Raw genomic sequence first — 19,605 nt, forward strand, 5'->3', positions numbered from 1 at the left:
TTCCACAAATCCTTTGACTTCCATCCGGAAGGTGATTGATAAGAGGTTGGGTTAAAAAAATAACACATTAAAAAGCCAAGAGGCTAAAGAACAATCGTGTCATTTTGAAAGTGACTAGAATTTGAGGGCACAAAAGAGCAGCATTCAGAAGGAAATGGCTGTGCAGAATTCTTTGCGGTTTTCTTGTCTTTGGTTAAATGCTAAGCTATCCATGACTGGGAAGACCTCGTAAGGTCTGGGAGAGGACAGCTACCAGGGAAACTGTAAAAATCCAGGAGTTTGCACAGTACTGAAAGATCGAGGGAGGCATGTTGATCAGCAGAATGGGGGTACTATACTGAATACCTTGAAAATTTAATCTAGACCTTAGAAAAATCATATCATGGGGCCAGAATACTCTTGTATTAGAAGAAAAACTATTCTAGGCACTTCCTACACTGGCTTAAACAATATTTTAGGAGATCAAGCTAATTGACCAATAAATTAACTCTGTAAGTGAAAACAGAAGGAACTCAACAAAACATATATTTTCAACAATATAATGTTCACAATGTTTAACAGTTCATAAGAACAGTAATGCTATTCATTACTCACACTCACTCATTGCTGTGGTGGGTCTTCAGAGGCTGTAAATTACATGGGAGGAGATTGCCTACCATTCTCCTTCTGAGAAGCTGGTGGATTGAAACCACTTGATTTTGGGTTGGTAGTACAACTCTGGATCATGCTAATAATAACAAGTATACTATAAGTAATATTTTTAAACATAGAAGCAGGGAAAGATGACATAATTAGCATTAACAAATACAAAAGGCCAAAGCCATGATTCTCCAGTTCTCCTGTTTTACCTCATAGAGACCCTATAAGAACCTAGTAGAACAGCCCTATAGGATTTCCAGGTCTATAAATAAATTTGGAAGAAATTGCCTTATCTTCCTCCTGTGGAGCAGCTCAAGGATTCAAATAGCTCATATTTCATTTAGCAACCAAGCACTTCAATCAGGGATGTTTATAAACAGACAGTTTAAAAAGATCCTGAAATTACAGATATGTTCATATTAACAAGGAAGGACTTTGAATGCTATATATATTAAAATGTTATCTGAAGCACTTGCTGCAGAAGGTCAAGGACTGCAGCCTTCAATATGGATTGAAGCTCAACATCAAGAAAACAAAGGTTCTCACCACTGGGTCAATTGGCAGCATTTTGATAGATGGTGAAGAGATTGAGACTGTTAACAGTTTTGGTTTGCTTGGCTCCACAATGAACAATCTTGGTATCAGCAGCTAGGGAATCAAAAGACGAATTGCGTTGGGAAAATCTGCTGGCAATGACCTTTCCAGAGTACTGAAGAGTAATGATGTCAGTCTGGAGACTAAGGTGCACTTGATTCAGGCCATAGTCTTTGCAATCACTTGCTATGCATTAGAAAGCTAGACAATGACTAGGGATGATAGAAAGAGAATTGATACTTACGAGCTGTAGTGCTGGAGAAGAGTGTTGAATATACCTGGACTGCCAGGAGAACAAACAGGTTCATCCTGAAGAGGGTGAAATCAGGCTGCTCCTTGGAGGCAAAGATTCTTAAGCTTCATCTGACATACTTTGGGCATGTTTCAAGGAGAGATCAATCCTTGGAGAGGGACATTATACTTGGAAGGATAGAGGGACAATGCAATAATTTTTTAAAAATCTGTTAATTTCTTCTAAAAAGACAAGAAAGAATGAAAAGGAAGCAAAGAGTAGGTATAACAAAAAACCATCAATATGGCATCATTTAATTAAAACCCATTATTAATTACATTCAATGTAAGTGGGCTAAATGTTCCAGTTAAAAGATAGCAGCACTAAACTAGATTTTAAAAAAAAGAATTGTCTAAAAGAAACCTAACTTATTTCTGATGCTTACAGGAAACTGTAAAATGTATAAACAAAGAACAGCTATCGTGAGGATGGTGCAGGATAGGGCAGGGCTTAGCTCTGTTACTCATAGGGTGGCTGGGGGTTGTAGTTGACTCAATAGGATCTAACAATAATAACACAATCACTGTGGACTACCAAAAGAACAGACAAATCTGTCTTGAAAGAAGAGTACCCAGTATGTTCCTTAGAAACAAGGATGGTGATTTAATTTTACATTCATTGGAAATGTTAACAGGAAGGGCCAATGATCTTGTTTAGAAAGAAGGACAGTGAAACAGAGGAACACCTTCAACGAGATGGATGGATACAGTGCATGTAATAGCAGTTTAAGCACAACAGAGATTGTCAGGACGATGCATGATTGATTCAGTAGTGTTTCCTTCACAGGGTTACTCTGAGTTGGAGTTGATGGTACCTAACAACACCTACCTAAATTAAAGAGAAAATAAATGTCATTTATTAAATGAAAATAAATGTTATATGTCATCGAGTCGTTTGTGACTCATAGCGACCCTCTGTGCAGCATCTCTAATCCCTGCTCTATCCTGAGCCAAACTTATTGTCTCCAACACACCTACTCTCATTACTCCAGTCACTGAACAATCCATCACATTGCGAGTCTTCTCCTCCTGTGCTGTCCCTCCACCCTCCCAAGCATAATGTCCTTCTCTAAGGACTGATCTTTCCTTGCAACATGTCCAAAGTATGTGAGACAGAGCTTCAGGATCCTTGCAACTTGGTTTCACCCTCTCCAGGGTGAATCTGTTTGTTCTATCAGCAGTCCATGGTATATTCAATACTCTTCTCCAACACCATAGCTCAGAGGCATCAATTCTCCTTCTATCATCCATAGTCATTCGGTTTCCTGATGCATCGCACATAATTGCGCAGACCATGGCCTGGATTAGGCGCACCTTAGTCTCCAGACTGACATCATTGCTGTTCAGTACTCTGGAGAGGTCCCTAACAGCAGACTTTCCCATTGTAATTTGTCTTTTGATTTCTGGGCTTCTGGTACCAAACGTGTTGATTGTGGAGCCAAGCAAACTAAAATAAATGTAGTCACAATCTATTCTGGTGGATTGTTCATTAGGAATCTGTGCTCCTAATTAAAAGACCAAGCCTTTTTGACAGTTCAAAACCATCAATGGCTCCATGGCAGAAATATGGGCAATCTCCTTCCATGCAACACAGCCTCAGAAACTCACTAGAGGGTCTGCTATGAGACAGTTCTAACTCAACAGCAGAGTGGAGAGATCTTCAGAGCAATTAACTGTAGTTAGTTTTTTCCACCTAGTGGGTATTTATTTTTGTGCAGAAAATGTAAAGTATAATTGTATTAAAGAAAAAAAAATTAATGACATTATTATTTAAAACATTTTTTTTGGTATTAATAATTTTATTTGGAAATCAAATAGAAATTGAAATGTTGGGAGTTCTAGTAGCTATTTTAAGGCCCTACAATCCCAGAACAATCATTTTAAAGCCTTGCTAGTCAAGTAAATTCTAAGTCTTGCTTCCTGTCTGCCTCCTCTTCCACCCCAACTAATGATCTGCTTGTCTTTGAAGATGCACTTTCTACCTTATTCTCTTCCTGGAAGGCTGAATGGCTACATCAATGAGCTCCTATGTCCTCTGCCTTTTGGTTGGGTTTAGTCAAGGCGGAGGTCCTATGAATTTATGGCTATTGATGGAGTTAATACAGAGATACAACATGGATGCTTTCCAGAATTTCCCTTGAAGAAATAACCACTTTGCTCATTTAAAACATTTTGTTAAAAAGTATAAAAACATTTTCACAGTATGAAAAAGCTTATATCATTCAAGCAATAAGCATAAGAAGAGTGGCATGGCTATATTAATAATGGACAAAGAAGTCAAAGTTGGACAGTGAATAAGGATGACAAAAGAATATCTTTGAATTGTGGTGTTGGAGAAGAATACGGAACACCCCATGGACTGCCAAAAGAATAAACAAGTCTATGTTGGACAAAATACAGCCAGAGTACTCCTTAGAGGCAAGGAGAATGAAACTTTGACTCACATACTTTGGACATGTTGTCAGGAGGGGTCAGTCCTTGGGAAAAGACATTGTGATGGGAAAGGTGGAGGGTCAGAGAAAGAGGAAGGTCCAACAAGATGGACTGACACAATAACTGTAGAAATGAGTTTGATGACAGAGGAGAAGGTAAGGATGGTTGCAGAATAGGGCCAGGTAAAGCTCTGTTGTCCAGAGGGTCAAATTGAGTCATAGTGGACTCTATAGCACCCAACTCTCTCTCTAGTTGTACACACACACACACACACACACACACACACACACACACGGAGTAAAGAGCAGAATTTCAAACTATATGAATATAAAGCTAACCAAGCTAAATTGGGATATAGCTAAACATACAATCTCAGAAATTTTAACATCCCCCTCTTCATAACTGAAAGAATAAGTTTTTCAGAAAAAAATATAAAATTTATAGTTAAGCAACTCTATCAGCTAACTTGAGGTTAATGACATTAATGGAACATTCCAAAGAACAGCTGCAGAAAATAGTTTCTTTTCAAATCTATGTGAAACATTCTTTGAGATAAACTTTATGTTTGGCAATGAAACACGTCTCAATAATTTAAAAAGATTGTGATCATAAAAATATACACCCTGATTATAATAGAAGCAAGTATTAGTGACAAAAGATGTCTAGAAAAATCTCTATAAGTTGAATAAAATAAACTATATTTTAAATGAGCAGTGAAGTCAGGAGAAAAATCACAGGAAAAATTATAACTTCTTTCATTCTGAAATATAATGAAAGTACACATATTGCAATTTATGGGATGAAGTTACTGCAGCTAGAGCAAATAATGTCTATTTTTATATTCTAAATTATATGCTTTAAATTTATGCTTTCACTAAAAAAGGGAAAAAGGTTCAAACCTTAAATATAAGAATATTTTAAAAAAGAAAAAAGTACGTTAAGCACAAGGAACAGGAAGAAATTTCTAAAAAAGAACAACAATAGATGATAGAAAAATGGCCTATGAATCTATCAAGGATTTTCACCTGTTCTGGATTTCCTATGAATGAATCATAGACATTCACTTTCCCACCTACTTTCATCTTGTGGTCTAGTGTAATGTATCTAATATTCATTCATATTATGATATCTTTTAATATATCAATAATTAAAGAGAAAGAAATTGTGTATTTCCATATAAAGATTTATATATAAATATGTTTATGAAAATTCATTAAATTTTAGCTCCAAATGGAAAAGACTTCATTTGTTCATCAATATAAATGGTAGTTAAATTGTACATTTTTTTAAAATTTTATTTTACTATTTTTGTGTGTGTACCGTCAAATCAGATCTGACGGGTACAGGAGGAGATTGTCTGTCCTTCTCCAGCAGAGCATCTGGTGGATTTGAACTGTGTACCTCTGGGATTGCAGTGCAGCTTCCTGCCACTAGGCCACCAGAGCTCCCTTCAAATTGTACATTTATATAATCAAATATTATTCAGTAATATCTGAAGTATTAACTATTTGGTGATAAGAGAAATCAGAACAATGGCTTTCTCCATGGTTTGATTGAGGATCGAGTGGGTAGGAACATAAGAGAACTTTTGGGGTAATGAAAGTATCCTCTATACGTTGCTGTTGCTGTGTACCATTGAGTTAGGCCTGACTCATCTGACCCTCCAGCATGTTTTCAGAGGCTGTAAATCGGCAAAAAAGAGTTTGCCTGTCTTTCTCCTGTAGAGCAGCTGGTGGATTTGAACTGCATGCCTTTGAATGACAGTGCCGCTCCTTACCACAAGGCCATCAGAACTCTCTATGCTATTTCTAGATATATTATTTACTACAGGAGTTCCAACTCCAAAGATTGGAGGGTCAAGTCAACTCAGAGGCACCTAAAAAATATGACCAAGTGATCTACTTTAGAAAAATCAAATCATCGAAGCCCTCAGAAACACAGTTCTACTTTGACACTCATGACGTTCCCTGTGTGTCAGAATCGCCTCAGCAGCCACTAGGACTGGCAATGGCCTGGTAGCTGTCTGTGTAATGTTTCCACATTTTACTCAGACTTCAATTATTAAAAATAATAAGTTAAAAAAACGGACTACACAATAAATGCTACAACACAACAACCACGGTTATTTTCTAATCTAGAAAGGAGAACGTGGCGTATGTAACAAAGCATTATTTAATATGGAAAGAAAACAGTTGTTGCTGCTGTGGTATGCTGTAAATTTGGATCTGACTCATAACGGATCCTTGGGCGGGTTTTAATCACATGGGAGGAGATTGCCCATCCTCCTACAGAGCAGCTGCGGCCTCGAATGGAATTGCAGGACAGTTTCTTGCCACAAGGCCACCAGAGCTCCCTCTATATATGTGTATACTCAGTTTATATAGATATATGGATGAGCAATGCTTATGGATTGGTTCTTCCTCTATGGTAGACAACAACAACGTATATATAAACACACAAAATTATATAGAGACACACTCAATGATATATATTATTTATATACACAGTATACAGAAAATAAATAATTTTACATAGATAAATTGAGTACTTCAGTTGTCCTGATTTCTGAAATTTAAGTGAGGTTTTGTGCTTGAGTTTCCCTCCTTCATAGGCTACATTATATTTCCACATCTATGCCTTGATGTTTGGGCCATCTGAAACAATTACGTAATTGAAAAAGAAGAGTGCCAGTTGGAGACGACAGAACTCTGTTGGTGCCCATGGGCTACAATACCTCATACTCCTTTATAAGTTCCCTTCTTATACTTTCTTTTGGCTAAAAACACACTCTGACAGATGGCCTCCCTCAAACTTGACCCACTTTCTCCCCAGACTGTATATTCTAATTGAATACAGGTATATATTTAAAAGTGGATGTTGCTTATAGGGAACAAACTCATATCAGTATGAACAGGTGGGCTACCCTGGGAATCAAGGAAATAATTAACCTCCGCACAGGCAGGAGAAAAAAAAATAACATTTAGGAATCAAGTCCAAGGACTTATCTGAAAGATTATCAGCAATATGTACTCTAAGCACTGTTTCCAAACTATTGCTACGAGTAACCCAAGGGAGTTCAAACAACTTTTTATAAAAAAAACTCTGGTCCATACAGAGTTTTTTGAAGCATAGGAAGATATGATCCCTTGTGACAAGAGGGTGGGAATCTTTCTGGCAATTTCAAAGGTGCACCAAACCCAGGGGTTTGATATTGCAAGGTCAAAGTAAATAGGACAGCAGCCTGCAGAATCAGTTTCTCGTTCACTCAAAAAATCCATATTGAAGGCTAATTACTGGACATCTGAGTAGAAACCTCTCCCCTCCCCAAACACCTCAAACTCTGATGGTAGCAAAAACCAGTGTAGAGGTCTGGATGGTAAGACAAGACGGTCAGGGAAGGCTTATCTTATGAGGTGATTAAGTAATTGTGACTTAATATCTAATTATAATACCCACCACTTTTCAGTATTAGAGATAGTCACTGATCTGAGGCATCTGACTTTAAGCTGCTCAATTAATGTCCTCAGATAAATAGAGTAAGGAGGAATCAAAATTAAGAGAGAAAAACATTGTGAGCTGGTGCACAGGCTCTGAGTACTAAGGTACAGTCTCATTAAGCTTCTGAAATATGATAATTTTTTCTAGATAGCTCTCTATTACCACAGGGATGAACCCTTTAGGGTCTATGAGTGTTCCAAAGGATCAAATGGTAGTAATGTTGATTGTGAGAAAGAAGAGAGGGAGAATGGGGAGAAAGAGAGGGAAATGAGGAAAGAAGGGAAAAGAAAAAAAAGAAGATACTGAAGATGAGGCTGAAAATCCAGGCATAGCTTCTTCACAATCCACGCTCTGCATGAAGTAACCAGCATGTGTATCAGAGAAGTTAGTAACAGCCAGGCAGGTACAGGACCATTTGGAACACTGCATAAAGTGATCCTTTTCTACTTCATTGTCTGGTGGTTAGGTTTGAATTGTAAATTTTAATCTGGACTGGATTGAATTTTATACATATAAAATGACCAGAAAAGTATGAGGTCTTTCTAGAATTCACTGAAGGCTAGAAAAAAACCCTCAAACTCCTAGAATCAGAACTGCCCCATAGCTGATCCTCCAGCAGGTTTTGGAAGATGCAAATTGCGTGGGAGGAGATGACTCATTTTTTTTCTGCAGACCAGATAGTGGGTTCAACCATCAAAGAGGTGTTGCCTTTAAGTGAAGAACACTATTTTCATTGTACTGTTATTACCAGATCTTCTTAAAAAGAAAGGAGTGTTTAAATAAAGTATGTTTATTGATGATATCCTGAAGGCACGCAGCTTGAATACACTGAGGATGGGCAATTTCCTCCAGAGCAATTAACTGCCTCTGAAAGCCCACCAGAGTCAGCTATGGGTTGATTCTGACTCGACACTAACAACAACATGTTTATTACTGTAGCTGAAGTTAGTGAAGAGAAATTTCTGGTTTTTACCCCCTTTTAATTTCTCATTTTAAAATAACTTCAGGAAACCAGAAAAAGAAAATGTATTAGAATAGATGCATGCTTCCGTGAGTCTTCAAGGGGTGATTAATCAGAAGTAGAATGCCAGGGTTTCAAGATGCTTCTGTGGACAATTGAACATCCAGCTTCTCAGTTAACAACCTTGCATTTTAACCACCTGTTGTTAGGTTGTGAGCCTTCCAGTCAGAATAGACTCAGAATTGACCTTCTCCCAGGTTTTCAGAGGCTGTAAATCACACAGGAGGAGATTTGCCCGTCCTGCTCTCATGGAGAAGCTGGCAGATTTGCCACATGCCTTTGGTATATTGCAGCATAACTTCTTATTACTAGGCTACCAGAGCTTCCCAAGAACTCCTAGGTACCTAGGAGACATTTAGGAACTCCAATAATCTCTGAGAGCATCCTAAATTCCTTTTAAAGTTTTAACATTTCTATTGTGTATTGTCAAGTTGAAACCAACCTATAGCTGACCTTCTAGTGGGTTTGCTGTGGGAGTTAAATGCTTGTGAAGAGATTGCCCATCATACTCCCAAGGAGCAGCTGGTGGATCCAAACCATATGCCGTTGGGTCAGCTGTGCAACTCCTTACCACTAGGCCACCAGAAGTGGAAATTGGTATAAGCTTCTGGTAGCTATGAAAACTATTTATAACTATGGCACCTGGTCTAAGCCATGATATTTGCAATTACTTCATTCATATGCATATGAAAACTGAATAATGAATAAGGAAGACCAAAGGATAATGGATACATTTCAATTATGGTGCTGGTGAAGGATGTGAACAATGTCATAGAGAGCTGGAAAACCCAACAAATTTGTTTTGGGAGACAACATTGGAATCAAAATGTTCTTTAGTAGCAAAGATAGTGAGATTCTGTGTCCCATACTTTGGCCATATGACCAGATGAACCAGTTAAACCAGAGGGTCAAGGAAAAAGAAGAAGAATTTTCAGGAGCTGATAAACATAGTAGCTGCATCAATGGACTAATTTGATTTGATTGTGAAGATGGAGCTGGAGCAGGCAGTGTTTCATGCTGTTTTACATGAGAACATTAGGAGTTGCATAAAGACACTCAGCAACTGGGGCCATGGGAGTAGGTGTGTCAGAGACAAGGAAATTGGCTCAAGATAGAGCAGGGTTCAGAGCTAGGAGTTACTATTATGACTTGATGGCACGTAACAGCAACAAGACTGCTCTTATAAAATAGCATTGACCAAGATAAGGGCAGGGGACAGGCAAATAAGACAAGAATGGATAGATAACGAACAGTGACAATTAACATTGTGGAACAAGAAAAACATTACAGAGTGAATTGATGGGGAGGGAAAAGCAAAGGGAGGGAGCAAAATATGCATCAATGAGTGAATGAAACCTTTCTGTAAACTTTCCTGAAAATCATAATTAAAGAATTGGATCCAACTTGATGGACCATAACAAGAACGATGCATACGTAACTTGGAAAAATAGCAATTTTAATTCATAAGAATAAGAAACATGGCTATGAACTAGTTGTACAGAATTTTTAGGGAGTTGTGCTGCTAACCCAAAACCCACCACCTGCCTGGTGGTTCAAACTCACCGGTTACTGAGGGATAAAGGTTAGCAATCTCCTCCCATGCAATTTCAAGCCACTGAAAACCTGCTGCTGGTGGTGGGATATGACTGTCAGTTCCAGCTTGACCACAAAGAGTTCGAGTTGATAAAATTGGACTTTTTCTCATTTAATCTTGAAGACATTTGCACTCCAATTACATGGCTTTTCCTATAAATCATAACATTAAACATTCCTGTTATCCACATTGGGATGGTCCTCACAGGATGGGTTTTAGACCTTGGAAATAGCTCACAGTTCCACAGATAATCGGGTATATCATCCAGTTAGATATTTTGGCCTTGATATATATGCCACATTCCAACTGAACTGGGTTTATTTTTGGATACAGTGGAAGGAAACCTGACAATAAACAAGCCCACACACCAGATAGTTCTCCGTGCCCTTCCAGATGTGGCTAGTCTGTGTAGATGCAGATGGTATGACAAGTGATTGACAGAGAAAGGTGAATCATTGCAAGAAACTATATTTAAATTAGAAAAAAAAACCACCCACAAAACAAAACCACACAATCCAAACCTAAAGGTGTGGGTTCACACTTCACTTGGACTCATAGCTTTCTAAATTATCTGCCAAGGCACTCTAATTTGTGAACAGTCTCTTCATTTTATGCTTCATTTAGAAATGGATGCATATAGAAATTGTATGATCTCATCCTCTAAGTTTTTATCCAGTCTCCTCAATCCAACTTTGAGGCAAGAGCGTGACTGCAGGTTTAGCCTCTTTGCTGCTAGAGAACAGGGCCTGCTCGACATCTAGTGATGCTGGGACCTAGTGTACCACAATGGACACCACTGTGTGTCTCAGACCTAACTGTTTGTTTGGATACCGCAACAGATCTGAAAGGATGATAAAAATAATGGATAGTGTGCTGAGGAGATATCCGAGCTTTCCTGTGATACTGTCTGAGGCCATTTCTGATCCTGAAACCAGATAATAACACCTGCAGGCTCCTTTGAAATATTTCCCTTCCACTACAACCCGTTAGTCAGCGTTCATCAAAACTGTTTCCTCAGCAAGTACCCACTGAAGCTCCACAGTACTGCAAGCTTGTGGCCAAGGAGGCCATGTGTTTCTGATAGCACCTGTATTCTAGAATTACCTAGTTAAGAATGTTTATTTTTAACCAAGGCTGGGCTTACTTTTTCAAATTAGGAAAATGAATACATTCTTATTTTATTTAGTTTACTATCCATGCCAGGGGCGCACATGTTTAAACAAGCACACAGTTCCAATCCCAGTTCTTATTTCCACAAATAACAATAACAGTAATAACAGTCAGTTGATCTGGAGTCAACTAGAGATAATGTCCCTTTAATGATTTTGTGGCACAGAGGACACGTTGTAAGAACCACCCCCCGATATTCTCCTCTGTTGTGATTCACATTTGTTTGCCTTTTCTCTAGATTTAGAGTGAGGTTAATGTTGTCTCCAAATTGTTTTAAACTAGAACAACAACTTTAAAGCCCACAGTTTCATCTTGCGCGTTTTGGCTAATGAGTCATTTTCATTGTGGGACAGTTTTTGAGAGTTGAGGAAACTCTTGGGCAAAGACGGCTGGCAACAGAAGCCTTAAGCAATAGGTTAAATGGCAGGGAATTTTAGCTCTGAAGTCAATAGCTGTCATCTTTCACTTGGCTCTGAGGACCAATGAAGTATATGAGGAAGTCAGTGAAAGAGGACTGTGGAAGTCTGTGACTCGGACCAGGAATCCTGTTTATCAATTTGAAATGAGAAACTCTGATGATACAGAAGTTTAACCTTACAGATCTAAGTAGGAGGTCTGTGGATTACAGTGAGCTACAGCTATGTGTACCTAAAAGGAGACATATAGTTCTGCATGTTGTTGTTAGCAGGTGCCATTGGGTTGATTCAGACTCAGGGAGGGCACAACAGAACAAAAGCCTGTCTCATTGCTTATCATTCTTCTCACAGTCATCACCATGGGTGAGCCCAATGCTTCAGCCACTGTCAATCCACCTCACTGAGAGTGTTTCTTCTTTTTCGCCAACCCTTGATCAAGCATAACATCTTTTTCCTGGGACCGTTCCCTTCTGACAACATGTTCAAAGCCCGGAAGATTAACTCTCATCATCCTGTCTTCTAAGGAGCATTAGGACTTCACTTCCTCCAAGACTCATTAGTTCAGGTTTCTTGTAGTCCATGGTCAATATTCTTTTCAATACTATAACCAACTGTGAAGCTTTCACACACCCATGAGGCAAATGAAAACACCATGGAGTGGATCAAGTGCACCTTAGTCTTCAAAATGACATTTGCTTTCTAACCCTGCAAAGACTTTCGTATCAGAGTTTCCCAGTGCAAGATGTCCTTTGGTTTCTTGACTACTGAGTCAAACTGAAACAACCTGATCACCCTTTTCATTTATCATGATGATGTTTATAGGTCCAGCTGGCAAGATTTTGTATTTTTTCCATACTGAAATATTTGATCTTCATTAGTATATGTTTGAAGTCCTCTGAACCTATACTCTGTAGGTTGCCGTTAGGTGTGGTTGAGTTGACCATGACACACAGTGACCCTGTGGACAACAGATCCAAACTGTGCCCTCTCCTATCCCTTCCTCACAGTCCCTGCCAAGCTCAAGGCCACTTATCCAGTCACTGTATCATTTCATCTCACTGAGAATCTTCCTTTTTCCCCCTGACCCTCTCTTTCTTCCCTACCATGGTGCCTTTTCCTAAGGATTGGGCCTTCCTAACAATGATATTAATTCTATACTGGCTTTGGATTTCTTGTCACTTTAGATACAGTTCCCCAAAGCCCTTCTGCAATATTGTCAATGCCTGACTAGTGCCTTCTTTTCTTCTCATGCTCCTCTTTCTTTTCTCTTTTCCTCGCAGAGAAGCTAAACCAGAATCCTTTTCTTTTATAATTATATGTACTATTTGCACTTCATAATACGTTTGCCCTCATAAGTCTTCTCTGGTCATGACCATTTCTTCTCAGACATGTGACCTGTGCTAGAAGATCCACCATTAATCATTACTCCTACCACTTTTATTAACATGCAGCCACTGACTAAAGCCTCACCATATGTCTTGAACATCAAGACCTGCATTAATGTATCTAAAATATGGTTATTTCACAAACAAGCTATCATAGCACAATAGAATTCAAATTACCAATCATAAATGTTGTCTGCCTCTTCATGATCCTTCTACAGCTGCTTCTTACTTCTCTAAAACAGGATAATGCAGCATTTTCTAAAGCCTTGAAAATAAGATAGTGTAGCATTTTCTAAGGCTATAGACAATTGAGAATGTATTTGGTGCTTATCTTTTAACTACCTGGGATGGTGGCAAGCACAGATATTATTTTTACGTTTCTTCTAATATGTTTAATGTCACTTTCCACATGTTATAAAAAGTACACACTTTTTAAGTTCTTTGTGAAATTTGTGCTGTGATCTCATTCCTCATTCAAGAAAAGGGCTTTGGGGTGAGCAGCATTTTTATTATATTTTTTGCTATCTTGTCCTGCTTTACCTGGTAAATGCCCTGTGAACAGGGTGCCAATTTGTCTCAGATTTCTCCATCTAGTTCCATTGTATGCCCATAGTTCCAGCATAATTATTAGTAACCTTTCCTTTCACTCACAGAAATATCTCAATTGTGTCAAAGTATAAGGTCATCTTTCATTCTTTTCTAAATAAAATTTTATTGTATTTTCATTTGAGGTTTACACAGCTGTTTGGTCCTCATTCAGCAATTCCCACACAAATTGTTCAATGACATAGATTATATTCTTCACATTGTGTGAACATTTTCATTATTTCTATTCTGGTTGTACCCCATCCATTAATCAAGTTTCCCTTCCTCCTTATCTTCTCTTCTTTGTTTTAAAGTAATTGTTGACCATTTGGTTTCATATAGGGGATTTCTTTTAAAGGAGCAAAATACTTAGGTGACATTTATTATTTAGCTAAAATAAGGTTCTGGGAATTGACGGCATACCAGTTGACACATTTCAACAAACAGATTCTGCCCTGGATGTACTCACAAAATTACGCCAAGAAATCTGGAGGATGATAACTTTGTCAACTAACTGGAAGAGATTCATATTTATTCCCAACCAAAAAAAAAAGGTGAGGCAACGGAGTGTGGAAATTATTGAACAATATCATTAATTATCACATGCAAGCAAGATTCTGCTGAAAATTATCCAAAATGACTGGAATAGAACCTCTACAGCATGACTTCCAGATTTGCAGCCTGGTTTTAGAAGAGGAGGTGACACCAGGGACATTATAGCCAATGTTAGATGGATCTTAGCTGAAAGCAGAGTACTAGAGGAATGTTATTTTGTGTTTCATTGACTATGCAAAGGCATTTGACTGTATGGATCATAACAAACTGTGGCTGACTCTGAGGAGAATGATAATCCCAGAACATATGATTGTGCTTATGTGAAACCTCTTCTTGGAACAAGAGGCAGTCGTCAGAACAGAGCAAGGAAACACTCCTTGGTTTAAACTCAGAAAAGGTGTAGCCAAGGATGCATCCTATCTCCATACCTTTTCAATCTATATGTGGAACAGATCATCCAGAAGGCTGGACTCTGTGAGGAGGAATGTAGCATCAGGATTGGAAGTAGACTCATCAGCAATCTGCATTGTGCAGATGACACAACCTTGCTTGCCGAAACTGAGGAGGACCTGAGGCATTTGCTTGCAGAAGGTCAAGAACTGGATCCTTCAATATGGATTGAAGCTCAGTATCAAGGGGAGGGGCAGCTTCTCACCATTGGGTCAATAGGCAGCATCATGACAGATGGTGAAGACATTGAGATTGTTAACGTCTTTAGCTTGCTTGGTTCCATAATCAACACTCTTAGTACCAGCAGCCAGAAAATGAAAAGATGGAATGAACAGCTGTAAGGAACCTCTCTAGAGAACTGAGAAACAATGATGTCAGCCTAGACACTAAGGTGCACCTGATCCGGGCCATGGTCTTCACAATTACTTACTTTATACGTCAGAAAGCTAGACAATGACTAGGGATGATAGAAGGAGAATTGATGCCTGTGAGCTGTGGTGCTGGGGAAGAGTATTGAATATACCATGGACTGTTAGGAGAACAAACAGGTTTGTCCCGTTTTCACCAAACCAGGTTGCCCCTTGGAGGGAAGGATTTTGAAGCTTTGTCTGACATATTTTGGGCCTGTTGTAAGGAAGGACCAACCAGTCCTTGGAGAGACATCATGCTTGGAAAGGTGGAGGGACAGCACAGAAATGGAAGTTCCTCAAAGAGATGGATTGATTGATTCAGAGACTGGGGTCATGGGAATAGGTGTGTCAGAGATAATGAGGTTGGTTCAGGATAGAGTAGGGTTCATAGCTGTTGTTCATAGGAGCACTATCAGGTGCAAATGACTCAAAGGTACCTAATAATAACAACAACAAAAAACATAAGGTGACCACAGAATTTAGTTTCATATCTTTACATAATAATAGTCTCAAGGAGTCATCAAATCTCAACCAGTCCAGTAGTTCTTTCTTTCTTCCTCTAGGAAACCACACTTTTCTCCCATTTTATCAAGGTCCAATTATTGTGATTATGGTTAAAATGGTTAGTAATGGTAGCCTGATGTTGTTTTCACCTAAGGGCAGATAGAGAGTTTCAGTTCTTGAGGACAGTTCCTTCTTTGAGTTTTTGGTGTTGTTTCATCTGTTTTTGTCTGTACTAATAGAAACTGAGAATTGTATCTTAGATGCCTGCGTCTAAGGTTTTTATGACATCAGACACTATTCCCAGACAAGGACAACAACTTTCTGAATTTTATTATGTCATTGACCAAGATATCCAACAACACTATAGTCCCAAGCCTGCAAACATGGAAAAGCAATTCTGTGAGGGATTTGGCTGTTCAATAAGTACAAATAATTGTGCCACCATGTGCTTTCTATATATGTTAGTATATGTGCTTATGATCTCATAGATGTATACAACTACACATGCACACACAAGTAGGAGGTATAGTGGCTTAGTGGTAAAGAGTTGCCCTGATAACCCAAAGTTACATGATTCCAATCCACCGGTTGCTCTGTGGGGAAAATATGGGTGATCCTCTCCTGTGCAATTTACACTCTCTGTAAAGCTGCTGGAGGGTCAACTGTGAGTTGTTTCTGGCTAGATGATACACAACAACATCTCTTTCTATATATTCATCTACATATAGATATTTATTTATAGATATAGATGTTGTGTTTTGTAACATCAAGTTAGAATTGATCCACAGTTGACCCTCCAGTGGGGTTTCAGAGGCAGTTTTAATAGCACAGGAGGAGAGTGCCCATTTTCACCCATGCAGCAACTGGTGGGTTCGAACAGCAAGCCTTTGGGATTGCAGCATAGCTTCTTCCCACTAGGCCATCAGAGCTCCTTGGATAAATATACTCACATGTAAGTATATATGGATACTTGTATATTTACTCACACAAACATTTTTCAGTTGTTTTTGCTGTTCTTTCAAGATGATAAATGAAATAGAAATTACCAACAGATCCTTTTCTTCTGGTGTACATTTCACTGACTTTGTTTACCTTTGTAACCTCTGTACATTTTACTCTAATATGGTGCTATCATTCCCATCACCTAAAATAGCAAATGTTGAGGTTCTCTTACATCGACTGCCTAAGAGTCGTCCTGTAAGAAGCAACAACCTCCCTCTTTTTCTCCACCTTCTCCTTGGAACTGTGAAGCAGCAACCATGTGTGACTGCATCTCCATCCACATTGGCCAGGCTGGTGTCCAGACTGGCAGTGCTCTGCTCTCTGGAGCATGGCATCCTGCCTGATGGTAAGTGATGAGACCATTGGGAGAGGAGATGACTCCTTCAACACCTTCTTCAGTGAGAATGGTGTTGGCAAGCATGTGCCCAGGGCAGTGTTTGTAGACCTGGAACCCACAGTCATTGAAGTTTGCACTGGCACCTCCCGCCAGCTCTTCCATCCTGAGCAGCTCATCACAGGCAAGGAGGATGCTGCCAACAACTATGCCCGTGGGCACTACACCATCGGCAAGGAGAGCATTGACTTGGTTCTGGATAAGATTAAAAATCTGGCTGACCAGTGCATGGGTCTCCATGGCTTCTTGGTTTTTCACAGCTTTGGTGGGGGAACCAGTTCTGGCTTCAGGTCCCTGTTGATGGAATCTGTTGATTATGGCAAGAAGTCCAAACTGGAGTTCTCCACTTACCCAGCCCCCCAGGTTTCTATAGCTGTGGTTGAGCCCTACAACTCCATTCTCATCACCCACACCACCCCGGAGCACTCAGATTGTGCCTTCATGGTAGACAATGAGGCCATCTATGACATCTGCCACAGACCTTGATAAAGAACGCCTAACCCAAACTAACCTGAATAGGTTAATAGATCAAATTGTGTTCTTTATCACTGCTTACCTCAGATTTGATGGTGCCCTGAATGTCAATCTGTCAGAATTCCAGACCAACCTGGTGCCCTATCCCCACATCCACTTCCTTCTGGCCACTTACCCCTGTTACCTCTGCTGAGAAAGCTTACCATAAACAGCTTCCTGTAGCAGAGATTACCAATGCTTGCTTTGAGCTAGCCAATCAGATGGTGAAATGTGACCCAAGCCGTGGTAAATATATGGCTTGCTGCCTGATGTGCCATGGTGATGTGGTTCCAAAGATGTCAGTGCTGCCATTGCCACCATCAAGACCAAACGTACCATCTGGTTTGGGGATTGGTGTCCCATTGGCTTTGAGGGTGATGTTAATCACCCCTCGGAGACCTGGCCAAGACACAGCGAGCTGTGTGCATGCTGAGCAATACCACAGCCATTGCTGAGGCCTGGGCTCTCCTGGACCACAAGTTCGATCTGATGTATGCCAAGCGTGCCTTTGTTCATGAGTACGTGGGTGAGGGATGGAGGAAGGAGAGTTTTCTCATGAGGACGTGGCTGCCCTTGAGAGGATTATGAGGAGCTGGGTGTGGATTCTGTTGAAGGAAAGGGCAAGGAAGAAGAATACTAAGTTAAAATGTCACAAAGGTGCTGCTATTACAGGGAAGCTTATTCTGTTTTAAACATTGAAAAGTTGTGGTCTGATCAGTTAATTTGTATGCAGCAGTGTATACTTTCATATACAACTACTGACCTATGCTTTAAAACAAGAACGCTTTGTCACAGGCCCAAGCTGTCCATTTCTCTGATAGGTTTTGAATAAAGTATCCCTGTCTTAAAAAAAAAAAAAAAAGAAATGTCTACTCTCTGAAATAGACTTACACTCCTGTTCCTGGTAACCACTAATGAACATTAATTTCTGTATATTTACTTCTGCATACCATTTGTTAAAAGTGAGAACATACTATCAGATTATCTCTCAGATGTACAAAGCTTTCACTTAAAGGTAGATGGTTTGAAGGCTACTATATTCCATAATACTAAAAACTGAACAAGTATTTCCTGTAAAAAACTAGATTGTCCAGTGTTTCTCTGACCCATTTAATGTCCTCCACTAAAAGGTCCAAAGTAGTAACCTTTAACTCATTTTTATTTCTCTCCTTTCCTCATTCCACTTGGTAACTAGGTTGTCAAACCTCCTATCTAATCCTTTCTTAATGATACATCACGGCTATTGGCACATTTTTCTCATCTAGATATTTGCAATAATGTCCTACTGTGTTGGCTAGTGTGCCTTTTAGATTGTTCACAAAATTCCCTTTCTTTGAGGGAGCTCTGATGACTGAATGGGTAAGGAGTTGTACAGTCAACACAAAAGTGGGTGTTTCAAACACACAAGCTGCTCTACAGGAGAAAGTTGGGCACTCTGCCACGTGATTTACAGGCTCTGGAAATCCACTGGAGAGACAGCTAGGAACCACTTCTGACTCCATCCACAGAAATGGGTTGCATTGTTGGAATGAGGTTGAAGATGCTCACAAACAAGTCCAGAGGAGAACGGAGAGGATGGCAAGTTCATGGAATTACATGAGGATTCCTACAGTTAGAACATAAATTTGCAGGTAGGAAGAGAGTAAGTGTTAATACTGTGAAGCAGGACCAGGTATTTCAGATACCATTTGCCCATTTGACATTTACCAAAACAAAACCAAAATGCCCAAACCACATTCATTCTTGTAGAGTTCATTGCACTGCTAGTGATCCCATTTGTTATAGGGTTTTTTCCTTTCTTTGTGCTGTCGGATGGGATAGTAATTGAGTCCAAATCATATTCAATTGCTGAGACTTAATCTTGAGGACCACAAATTTTAATTTGCTGTTGACTTAGAATCAACACATAGTGGGCCTTCTAGTGCATTTTCTGAGGCTGTAAATCATCATGGAAGGAGATTGCCCATCTTTTGTTCTTAACCACCAGAAAGGCCCACCTTTGAGTTAGCAGTGCTACTGTCTATGGACTATGCTGCCAGAGGGTCACAGGGATGCAGCAAAGGCAAACCAGACCCTACTGTGCTCAGATTTGTATTTTACAAAACAAGGAAAATTCTTCTACAAAGATTCTTTTATTATTCAATCTAAAGT

The 19,605-nt window shown here is 39.4% G+C and overlaps 1 pseudogene; it reads left to right on the forward strand.

The window, feature by feature from the left end:
• Nucleotides 1-16,804: 16,804 nt before the first annotated feature.
• LOC102855349 lies at nucleotides 16,805-18,094 on the forward strand (annotated as a pseudogene).
• Nucleotides 18,095-19,605: the final 1,511 nt, after the last annotated feature.

Source organism: Elephantulus edwardii, unplaced genomic scaffold (assembly GCF_000299155.1).
Source record: "Elephantulus edwardii isolate Elephantulus edwardi_28Jun2011 unplaced genomic scaffold, EleEdw1.0 scaffold00073, whole genome shotgun sequence".
NCBI classification, from domain to species: Eukaryota; Metazoa; Chordata; class Mammalia; order Macroscelidea; family Macroscelididae; genus Elephantulus; species Elephantulus edwardii.